The 12,023-nt window shown below is 43.3% G+C and overlaps 1 pseudogene; it reads left to right on the forward strand.

Moving 5' to 3' along the window:
- The first annotated feature begins 277 nt into the window (after nucleotides 1–277).
- On the forward strand, nucleotides 278–2,104 carry LOC128942767 (katanin p80 WD40 repeat-containing subunit B1-like; annotated as a pseudogene).
- Nucleotides 2,105–12,023: the final 9,919 nt, after the last annotated feature.

The raw sequence follows: 12,023 nt of genomic DNA on the forward strand, positions 1-12,023 counted from the left end.
AATCGCCCGAGCCCCGACCGGCGCTCTCGTCCCATGATGTTTGTCAGTGGTGAGGCCTCGTCCCCTGCCACGCCGCCTCTCAGGAGAGTCTCGCCATGACCGTGTTTGAGTGCCCACAGGACGGCCGCAGCAGCCGCGGTGAATGCCCTGGCCGTAGGATGCGCTAGCGGAGCGGAGCCCTGCCAGGAGGAGGAATACACTGCCCGCCCCAGAGGTGCTACGCTGAGCCATGGCCATGGCCGTCACCACGAAGACGGCATGAAAGCTGCAAAAGATCATGGCCCACAGCAGCAAGGTGTCCTCAGTAGTCCTGGGAAATGGTTCAGGCCAGATGCTGGCCGCTGGAGGAGACGACTGTCGGGTCAACATGTGGTCAGTTAGCAAGCCCAACTGCATCATGAGCTTGACAGGTCACACAATCCCCATCGAGAGCCTACAAGTGAACCCAAATGGGAAGCTCATAGTGGCAGTGTCCCGCTCAGGGTCCATTCGAGTTTGGGACCTGGAAGCTGCCAAAGTTCTTCGTACCCTACCAGGTCACAAAGCAAATATCTGCAGCCTTCATTTCCATCCTTTTGGAAGCTTTGTGGCATCTGGCTCTTTGGACACCAAAGAGTTGTGTCAGGACTGACATGGATCTGCACCAGGCTGTGGCTCGCAGATTCAAGCTTCTGTATTGTCCCTGTTCGGGCACCATTTGTCACAGTACAGGGAGGCTCGGGACTTTCAATATGAGAATTAGCAAGCTTTGTTTATTGATCAGAGTACTAAACATTTATCTACAACAAATAATAAGCTTATACATACTCTGCAAGCTAAGCAATTTATTGGTTATATTCTAGATATCAGCTTCTTCATTCTAAAGGAGTTACATCTGCTTTTTTTCATGTCTCTAGTCTCTCAACTACAGCACTTTGTTATGGTAACACAGCTATGCTCAAGGACAATGTCCTTGCAGGTGCAGGACTTAGATTAGCTGGGTTCTTATCATGTAGCGATTTCTCCACAGGATGTAAGAAGAAAAGGCTGTATCTTCACATTCAAGGGTCACACAGAAGCAGTTCAGCATCTCTGCTTCAGCCCTGATGGGAAATGGGTGGCCTCTGCTGCTGATGATCACACTGTAAAGCTGTGGGATCTGACTGCTGGAAAGTTGATGTTTGAGTTTACAGGACACACCGGCCCAGTAAATGTTGTTGAATTCCATCCCAATGAGTACCTTTAGGCTTCTGGCAGCTCTGGCAAGACTGTTCGGTTCTGGGACTTGGAGAAGTTTCAAGTTATGAGCTGTATTGAAGAGGAGGCCACTCCTGTCAGGTGTGTGCTCTTCAACCCTGATGGCTGCTGCTTGTACAGCGGCTTCCAGGACTCACTATGAGTGTATGGCTGGGAGCCTGAGCACTGTTTTGATGTGGTCTTGGCGAACTGGGGAAAAGCAACTGACTTGTCTATCAGCAACAACCAGCTGATAGGAGTTTCCTTTGCACAAAGCACAGTCTCTTCCTTCGTTGTGGATCTCAGCAGAGCCCCAAAGTCACATTCTGTTCCTCAAGGGTTGATCAGGGACGACCAGCCTCTTGTGCCACCTACTCCCACAGGGTCTTCCCTTCGCTGCATCTATGACAGGCACCCAACGAGCTGCAGCAAGCCACAAAGCAGAGTGAAGCACAACTCTGAGAGTGAGAGGCACAGTCCTAGCAGTGAAGATGACTGGGATGAGAAGGAATCAAAGGCTGAGATCCAGAACCAGGAGGACTACAAAGAGATCTTCCAGCCCAAGAATGCAATCTGTTGAACTCCTCCTCGAAATGAGCCCTTTCCTGCCCCTCCTGAGGATGAGCCTGGAACTGCCAAGGAAGCAGTGAAGCCCAGCCAAGCTGTGGATGTCCAGACCTCGCTGCCAAAGCAGGAACTCCCTGATCCAGCCCAGAGGCCACTGAATGCCTCCTCAACTTCTTTGAGCAGAACAGAGCCATCAGTGATTCCTGCAGCCAGGAATGAGCCCATTGGCCTGAAGGCCTCTGACTTTCTCCCAGCTGTGAAGAACCAAAGCCATGGTAGTGCCTTTCGGGAACTGCTGCTCCTCATGGCTGTCCTGGACTAACAGCCACCACCTCCTCATGTACAAATACAGGTGGCCAAGCTTCCCCTGCTCGTGGTCTGGCTGGATTTCAGATCTCTCTGTGTGCCCGTCCTTTCCACCTGCCCCTCTCCAGCATGGTAGGGAAGTGCAATCTGCCTGGCTGGCCACCCAGCCAGCCCTGGTGCCTTAGGGGCTGGATGGAGGACCCCAGTGGAGAGATGTGTGTGCTGTGTGAGGGGCTCTGGTGGGTGGAAGGCTCCACAGAGCCCTGTAGGGAAGCTGCTTCATTTCAGCTCTTCATCTCAGCATCCAGCTCTGGGCTGCTCTGTGTGCTGTGTCCTGTCCCTGCAGGAGGGCTCTGAGCCTGTTGTCACCCCTCCTTCCCACTTGTGCTGTTGGTTCTTGTTGCCTGGCCCTGTGGGTCGGGGCCCTGCTCTCGCTGTGCAGTTGCTGAGGACTGCAGGCACCACCCCACAAACGCCTGCTGTGGGGTGATGCCCTTTCCATACAGAAGGGACTTCAACTGCCGTGGGGGACCAGCCCCTTTGGCTTCATCTGACATGGGTAAGGACACTGTGCCACTGTGCTGGTGCATCTCAAGGACTTGAACCAAGAGAATTTCTCTTGGCTTCTCAGCCATCCCTGCTGGCACCCAGGGCTGCAGAGGATATCAAATATCTGAATTAAATATACCAAATGACTTAGATTTGGAGCCAGGCTTGAATTTTGCAGTCCAGGCATATCTAGAGATGTCTGAGCACGAGAGATTTACTGGAAAGAGTTGTATATACCCTTATAATAATATGTATTTGTAATGTATAGGCCAATATATATAAAGAGTGTTTCAGAGAGAGAACCCACGGCTTTGGATGTTTGCAAGAAGAGCATGTATAGAAGAAAACCATTATTTTCTGTGCCCAACCTGGCTTGATTGGTGTGCCTTCTACCAAATCGTTTTCCTTGTTTTGATAGAAAAGGAGCAGAAATATGGCTGAGTATCTCATCTGAGACTTTGTCTTAGCACTTGAAGAATACAGAGGATATCAAATAAACCCTTTAACACCCTGCATTGTAACATCTGTACAACACAGCTTAGAGATTGTTGTTCTGCTATTACTACCTAGTAAAGTAGGCCAAACCAGACCTTCAGGGTGAAACTAATAAAACTTGTCAAGTTTATTTTGCAGGATTGAATCTTTAGACACCTCCGCAACCCGTATACCCCACTCCACGAAGGCCGAGACAAGTCATTGAGCAACCTGGCAGCAGACCGCACCAGGGTTGTGAGAAATTCCATGGCCAAATGGGAAGAGATGCTGGCACAGAGAAAGACTGGGGGAGAGGTTCAACAGAAATGTTTTCAATCATGGTTCAAAGTTTTGGAAGAAATTAATTGTGTAATGGTTTGATTGCATGTTCATAATTGTTGTTTTTAAAAGAAAAGTCTTGTTTTAAGGAATATCCAACAAGTAGAGTTTGAACTCTGGCCAAGTTCTAACTCTACTTGAGTGGAATAGGATGATGTCCATCAAGCGGAGTTAGAACTCTGGCCAAGTTCTGACTCTGCTTGAATGGAATGATCAACTGTTTTATCAGTTGTGTGTGTGTTACCTGAATGATTTCCCAAGCATCAACAGGGAGAAGCCTCTACAAAAGTGCCAAAAAGCTGAGGAAGAAGTCCTGCAAAAATGTTTTGAGTCATGGTTCATCCAGTCCCCATGACTCGTCGCCCTTGATTCCATCTTATTAGGCCCCTGGCATTGACTGTGGACCTTACAGTTTAAACAAGTGTTAAAAAGATGTTTTAGTGTTGTTCTTTAAAAACCAGTTAAGAATAGTTAACATTTTGCATGTTAAATACTTACACTTTAGACAAGTTTGTTACGGTTATGTTGCATTCTTCAGTTTCAGTACATTTTTACCAGTTACACGTTTCCCACTTGTCAGTTTTAACCTTAGCATTTTCTATGTTTTAGCTGGTCATAAAAGGGGGGGGAAATGTGGGCTCAAGATATCGCAAGATGTCACGCTCATAACGCGATGTCATGCTCAGGCGAAACCGCTCCCCTTTTACCGTTACCCTACCGTTACCCTCATTATAAATTACCCTGGCTAGCTGTTAATAAATGCCATTTCACTGTCCACCACATTGGAGTCTGCGTGTGCTTTGGTCCGTGTGGCAGGGGCGCTGCCACTGAGCTGTCCTCGACCCGGGACGCCACACTCCTAGCAGCGGCAACAGACAAAACTGCATTGAGCAAGACACATTGCCTCTGACTTTCATGTTCCCAGATGTCAGTAGCACACCATTGTTACTCCAATTTTTTCCACACAGAAATCCATATTCACAACACCTCAAAAGAATAAAATGATCCCTACCAGTCAACTTCAGGAAATCAAGATATGCTTTGCTCCCCATCTCCTAAGGCTCTCTTCCCTTCCTCTGCCTCTCATTTACTCACCATGACCATCAGCTGCTTGGTGCAACTCATAGAGGAAACCTCAGCAGCAGCATCTCTCACTTGCAGGAGGTCTGAAGAGCAGGGCGAGGCGAGGGAAGAGGAATCGGGTTACCAGAAAAACTCTCCTTTGTTCTCCAGCCTGTAGTATGGAAAAAGAAATCAATATTGAGTTTCAGTTGAAAATAAAAGGGTTTTATTCAAAACACTCTCTGTCTTTGACTGGAGAAGGTATATTTTCTAGAACTAGTAAGTTCTATATTTTTATATACACTTTTAAGGGAATATGTAACTAATATTTTTAGTTTTAAAGTAAACTTTGTAAAAGACATTTTAATATCAGCAAATTGTAATTCCAAAGCTAGATGTTGAATTGAGCATGTATCCAAGGTTATTTCTGTTCCTCAACATAATAGTATTGGGTTAGTGCATTAAGATAAAATGTGCTGGTTTGTTTGTTTTTGAAAGGGTATTTCCCCCTAGAAATGTGTACTTCTTTTAGCTTTATAGAGCTATATTAAGACAGAGAAAAGAATGGACAAACATCTCTTAGTGTGCACTTCCACTTTGTAATTGCAGCCCAATTACTTATTTTATTTATATGCATTAATATTTGAAACAACAAATAAAATTATTTGCTATTTAATAAATACATAAAAATGTAGAATCCATGTGCTAACTTAATTATACATAACATCTTTCCCATCCTGGAAAAAATATCTAGAGTGCCCAGGAGAGAGGGAATGGAAGGAGGGACAGGGAGAGGGTGGTGGCAATTGCTTTTCTGGGAAAATGAAGTTGCAAAAACATCCCAGGAGGTTGGGCAGATGAGGAGGAACAATGGAGAAATGGGATTGCATGGAAGGTCATACTGCTATTGATACTTTTAGAGGCTGGAAGAAGTGAGGGGAAAAAGGAAAGACTAAACACAACTGCTTCCCAATGGTACCACCATGGTATGTCCCCTTGCTCAAAAAGGATGGCAGCAGCAATCCCAGCACTGCTTGGAGCTAACCAATGCTAGACAGTCATGGATTGCCCAAGAGCCAGCCTTCACATCAGCGGGATAGGACAGGCAGAGCATTCTTCCTGGGCCATCCTGCCCTACAGAGCCACCAGCACCACAAAATGCTCTTTAACCTCGTCTCCCCATAGCTACAGGAGAGACTCAGCCCCCAGGACTCCTCCCTGGTAACTCCCCAGCACCAGGGTTAAGGAGCCCCCGAGGGCTGGTTGTCTGAATCACTCTGAGTTTTGGCTCTAGGTGCTCTAAGAGTGAGAGCACTAAGATAACACTGACTGTAACCAGTCTGGGGCTTCCCAGTCCAAGATAAGAGTCTAGTAAGGGGCCACTGAGGTCTTGGACTGGAGAACCTCCCCTGCAAGGAAAGTCAGAAATGGGGCTGTTCAGCCTGGAGCAGACTGAGGAAGAGCCTCATGATACATATAAATACCTGAGGGGAGGGTGCAAAGAGGATGGATCCAGGCTCCTAACGGTGACCTGTGACAGATCAGACTCAATGGCTACAAACTGAAATACAGGAAATTCTCTCAGAACACCAGAAAACACTTTTTCACTCTGAGGGTGACCAAGCACTGCGACAAGTTATCCAGAGAGGTCGTAAAGTCTCAGTCCTTGGAAATATTCAAAATATCCCCAAGATATTTTGATAAGAGCCATATCTCAGCTGGGTCGTATATGGCCATATATGCATATGACCTTGCTCCAGCAGCACTTCACCTTCATCTCCAAGAGACAACTGGGCACAGAGGAACTTCCCTGTGCCTGCATTTCTCCTGGAAGGAAGCCCAGAGGAATTGCAATGTGCATGTTCAAACTCCAGCCTGGGCCAGTGGACGAGAAAGTAAAATTCACTGACAAGTGTCGTCATGGCTGGTGATCCCCCTTCACTTATGTTTTCTGCATGCTGCACCAGGACTGACAAATGCAGGTGTTTCATGTCAGCCACACTTAAGCCACCTGACAAACTAGCTCCTTCTCCTGAGGGACAGGCCCCCATGGCTGGCACACCCAATTTTCTAGTCAATATTTCATCATTGCTTTTAAAATATACCTTCCAGTTCATAATAAATGGAATAGGCTTTCAAAAGAGAAGTTGCTGCAGAAAAGAATTGCTCATATATTACTGCATAAAAGTATTTGAGCCCCTCTAGGGCAGAAATAATACTACAGGCAGTAGAGAAAAATCTTTGAATATATTTGTGCTTTCATATACTGTAAGTCTTGGTTTAAAAAGTGAAGTGTTTTTTCCAGAAAATTTAACTGGGAGATTAAGACCTGGAGAAAAAAATGAGCCATTTATCCTTTAGTATGTGGGGTTAATTTAATTTTCAAACCATACCAAATTGAATTATACATACTTCTATTTTTTTAATATTAAAACAGTCTCAAATGTAATAGAAACATTAAAGGGAGTATGGCATTGTAAAAGGAAGACTTTTGCAGTGTGGAAAAGAAAAAAAAACACAGGAAGGAAGGTAGTACCCACCCCATGAAAAGTTAAAGGCTTGTCACTTGAGGAATTCTTATTGTTTATACACACATGTATTCCTTTGGCTAGGGCGGTACACGTAAATGGCATTCTTACTTCCTCTCTCTGTGCTCAAGGTCTAATAATACAAATAGAATTGAAGATAAATGTCATTTTTATGCTTGTTTTTCATCCCTGGCAAGTCTATAAAGCAATCTCTAGATAAAGTTTCAGAGCTAAAATAAATTCACACACTTTACAGTAAGTTTAGATGGGCTGCAGAAGTAGTTACATTGAAATGCCATCTAATTACAGAAAATAAATGCTTCCTATCTAGACCCCATACAAAAGCCTGCATCCCATCTTTTTGCCTTAAAGGGGAAATCTCAGAGCCCAGCTGTTAAATATTCTTAGGCTGGAGTAGGCTTGGAAGGCAGCTTTAGACCACACATCACCATTTCTAGAAGATGCCTTGAGCAGAGGGAAAGAGGGGGTCACACACTTTGCCTGTGAAGGATGGGTCACACCGGCTCTTTGTACTTTGCTCCTTGCATTTACACAGGACTCTCCACATGGATGGGAATAAATTGGTGGGAATGGGAATGACACCTGCTGCAGTCTCACAGGGCACCAACAAGCAGGCCTGACACCAGTGGTTCGTTACCACCACCAGAATTACAGTGAGTGACAGCCAGAAAATTGTTAAGTATTTCAGCAGGATTGGGGCAGAGCTCTGATTAATATTTAAGCACCTATGTTTGCAGAAGCAACATTCTTATTTGCTTTAAAAATACTTCTCATTACAGTGTAGTCCAGCATTCATAAGGCAAAATATAGCCATGTGGCTTTTGTGAATAATCTCATCCTTCGTTTTCTTGTTTGAAACAATTTTCATAACCATACGGCAGTATCTCAGTAATTCACACTGTAATTGAACTGGAACTGCTGGATTAAGACAATCTTCCATCTTCAATGCCTACCTGCAGAACCAATTTACTTCAGAACCTACCTCACAAATGGAATACTGTGGAAATCGACAATTTTCTGATTGCAACTATTGGCTGCAGGTACTGGAATGGCAGGAGACTGCGCTGCGTCTGTGAGTTTCTTCTGTTTCTGGCTCTTACTGCCATAAAACACCTCAACCATGAAGAAAAAAAATTGCTCTCATAACCTTGAATTAGATCTCTGTCTGCAACAACAACAACAAAAACAAAAATCTGAGTTGAAGGTATGGAAAGATACTGAAGTAAAGTTATTTTCCTAGTTTAGGCTGGAGTTCCTGGAATGCAAATAAACCAAACTCCTCTCAAAATAGTAAATGTTCTGAACTCAAATGTGGAAAATACTAGACCTGAAGTAAAGGCCTGGAAAAAAATACACGAGATGAGTGGGGAGCACACCTTAAATCGAGCAGGGCTCTTCCTCAATGGAACCTGTGCAGTAAGTCTCTTACGCTGTCAACTGTTTGAAACCTTGGGAGCCTTTGCTGAGGAGCCACAAAAATTACAGGAAGTGACCTTAAAGAAGAATCACAATGAAAAATTTTCACCATCAGATGGTTGCATTTCTATCACTGTCCAAAACACAAAAAGCAGCAAAACTTAGTCTTCAATTTGGTATTGAGATTAGCTATGCTATGGATAAAATCCTGGAAATTAAATGCAGTGAAATCTAATGGACATACCAGTGCCAAGCCAGGTCAGTGTCAAGTGAGAACTGCGTGCATCTAAGAACAAAATTTTATGTGTGTTGAAGCTCATATCTTTATTTTCTCCTTGGAAATGGATTCAGGGTTCAGTGACCAAAGTAACCTGTAATGGGGTTAACATATGGAAGTCCAACAGCTTCTGATGAGCAGTACTTTCAACCATTGTCATTTCTGATGTGGGTCTGCAAGGACTAGACATTAATTATCAAAAATGAATGGAATCACATTGCCATTTCTGATGTGGGTCTGCAAGGACTAGACATTAATTATCTAAAATGAATGGAATCACACATGCATGTTCTGAAGGAAGACTGTGCACATGATATGTGTGAACAGACTTGGTATAAAACCCCACATCTTCCTGTGCATCAGTAGGAGGGTGTTCATTTACATCAGCTGAATTTCAGACTGACACTGTTCAGAGTAACTTTTCAGAAGGTCTTGAAATATGAGCCTTCTTAATAAAAGGATGGATTTACTTATGATAGTTTATATCTGCTTTACTTTCTTGCTACTAGTAAATCTGTCAAATGAGTGTTCAAGGTACTCTCTAAAATTCACCGCTCCAGGAACCTGACAATGATTTCATGTAGCTTAAAGCACTGTGCATTACTACTAAAGTGGTAGATGAAGCTATAAACAAAATTCAAATGATTTTGAAAATACCATTATTTATCTTAAAGCTGTCAGTGTAGCACAGGAGAGATTGTTTCTACTCAACCACACATAGCATCATGTAAAGTTTTTATAATGAAAGAGTTAAAAGGCTACCAGTGAGCATAAACCAGAATACCATGGATTGGTTCTTAACAGAAATAGAAAGCAGAGTGAGTTTTGTGCTTGGAAATATTCCATGAATGAGTCCAACATGGTAATTTCATTTGATAAAGGAGATGTCAGTCTGTAATTCATAAGGCACTTCAGTCCTGTGAGCATTAAAAACTGAGCCAGTTTAAAAGACTGCATATATTAAGGTCCTGGTCCCTTAGTCAGGTAAAATAAAATATTTTGCCTATGTCAAAGAAATCTTTGCCGTAAGGCTTCAAGATTGTATTGTAAGGGAGAAATATTGTCCTCTGTTCAGGCAGTAAAAGCCTGGTATTCAGTGAGCCAGTATGCTTCTGAAGTATGAACATGACAGGATTTCTGAGCAAGGAGTAAGCAAAGCCATTTTGGAGACACATCTGCACACTGACAGGAGTCTGAGAACGGGAGTCTTCCCAGCCACAGTGCACTTTAAAGAAACCCTCCCTTTAACTGCTTTAAAGACCCTGCTTTGCCTAAATACCCCTTTCAAACCTTGTTTTGAAAGGTAATTCATAAGGAGTGTTCACACATCACTAACAGCATGGGGTTGCTGCTTTCATCGACCCTTGAAATGTAATCACTCAAAACTATGAAACAGCTTCTGCTGAGGAGAATGGGTTTGCCTGAGGGGAGATGATTTGCACACCAGGGCCACCTGTCAACACCCCAAAGCAGCATGAGCTTAATCCCTTCAGAAGCAGCTGTGATGTGCCCTCTTGGAAAACCACCCAGTGGCCAAAGGATACATCTACCAAATCCGACAAAGCATGTGAGCACAAATGCTTTTGCCTTCATCCACAGAGAAGTTAGGAGGCAGTCGCTCAGAGCAAACCAAAGGTACTGATCTACCTGACTCCTCTCCAATCACACAAGCTTGTACAAAAAGAGTTTACAGGCTATGTTTGGATGTGTATAATTGGGAAACTGTCTTTAAGGAACCTAAAAGATATTACCCACAAGTTCTATCTTCCTAGAAAAAGCTAGGTCTTCCTTACCCTGAGAGGTGTCACATCACAGAAAATACTTCTTGCTCCACTGCCTGAGCCACCTGACTGAGCTGGTACAAAGCCAGTGCAGGCTGCTACTGAACTGAGAGGTACCTTCTTCATGTTCAATTCAGAAAACAATTCACTGAGAGGGATCATTCCATAGAAAAATAAATTTCTGATGCCTCCAGAGATAGATATGTATCCAAACCTTGCTTTAAACTCTGTATTGAAGGAAGATGAGCTGCAAATAATCAAAATACAAATCCACATTAATCCAACAGGGAAGTAAAAGGCAGTGTGATTACCCAGGACTTTCTGGTCTGACTTCCATGCAGTATCCCAGTCTATCTGAGCAAGAGCTTAGAACTTCCAAGTCTGGCACTGGAGGACAAAATAAATCACTTGACTGAAAAACTAAATATGAGTTGCTTAGGTATGGTGGCATGCAGGGAGGTTATCTGCAGTAATATTAGTATTTCTGATGTCTGTGCATTTTAAACCACACTGGTTGAGAAATAAATTAATTGCACAGTCATTTACTGCCAAACTGTCCTGCAAAGCTGAGGAGGCACTGCCAAGCCCTTCTTATTGTAAGATGATCTGAAATACAGAGGGTAGTTTACTTCCATAATTGACCTGAGGAATAACTGTAACACAACAAACATTCCTATGATTAATGGTATTTCAGATAATAGCATATACTGAAAACAGAATACATTGAGAAATATGAGAAACTCTGGGTGATTTGTTCCTGTGTTGCTTCACTCAAATGTTAGAGGCAGTTTTAGACAGTTAAGATGACAATGAGGAACGAGACTGCAGAATACCAGCCTCAAGTATGTCGCAGTCTTAGTGGAGAAGGCAAAATCTGGGCATGAAGAAAAAAAAAAGCTCCAGTCTTAGCTAAAATACAGCTACTGTCTCTCCATCACCAATTTTGAAAACTCTAAAGGATTTTCCCCCTCTGCTCCCTAGGGTGGCCTACTTAGTTAATTGTGTTCAGATTGAAATTAAGTTCTAGTAGGGAAAACCCTTCAAGCTGTGAAAAGCTTCTGACATCACTGTATTATTTTTAAAATTTTCCTCCATCACTCAGCTATGAAGTGTCAAGACTACAGTGCTCTGGTTTGCTCCACAACTTTTCAGTAAATCACTCCATTCCACAATAGGCACATAGCAGGATAAAAACTGACTCAATCTCATACACAAACCCTTTATTTTTAGTGATTTTCCAAAGCCATTGATTGTGGTGTTTTCTTTATCACTGAAACTGAATGTGTTTCTATCCCCAAAAGGTTTAAGTGAAAGGGATAATAAATAAGAATAATTCTCCTGATTTTATATAAAGTCATGACTTAAAAGGATTACAACACGATTTGTTGTTCAGTAAGTATTACAGACCAGATTTGAACTGTGTTATAATCAATGGAAATTTCTCCTTGGGGCCTAAATTGGCTCCATATCAAGACACACACGCACACC

This window comes from Melozone crissalis, unplaced genomic scaffold, assembly GCF_028551555.1.
Source record: "Melozone crissalis strain CALT ecotype California unplaced genomic scaffold, PUWL_Pcris_2 ptg000042l_1, whole genome shotgun sequence".
Classification (NCBI taxonomy): Eukaryota; Metazoa; Chordata; class Aves; order Passeriformes; family Passerellidae; genus Melozone; species Melozone crissalis.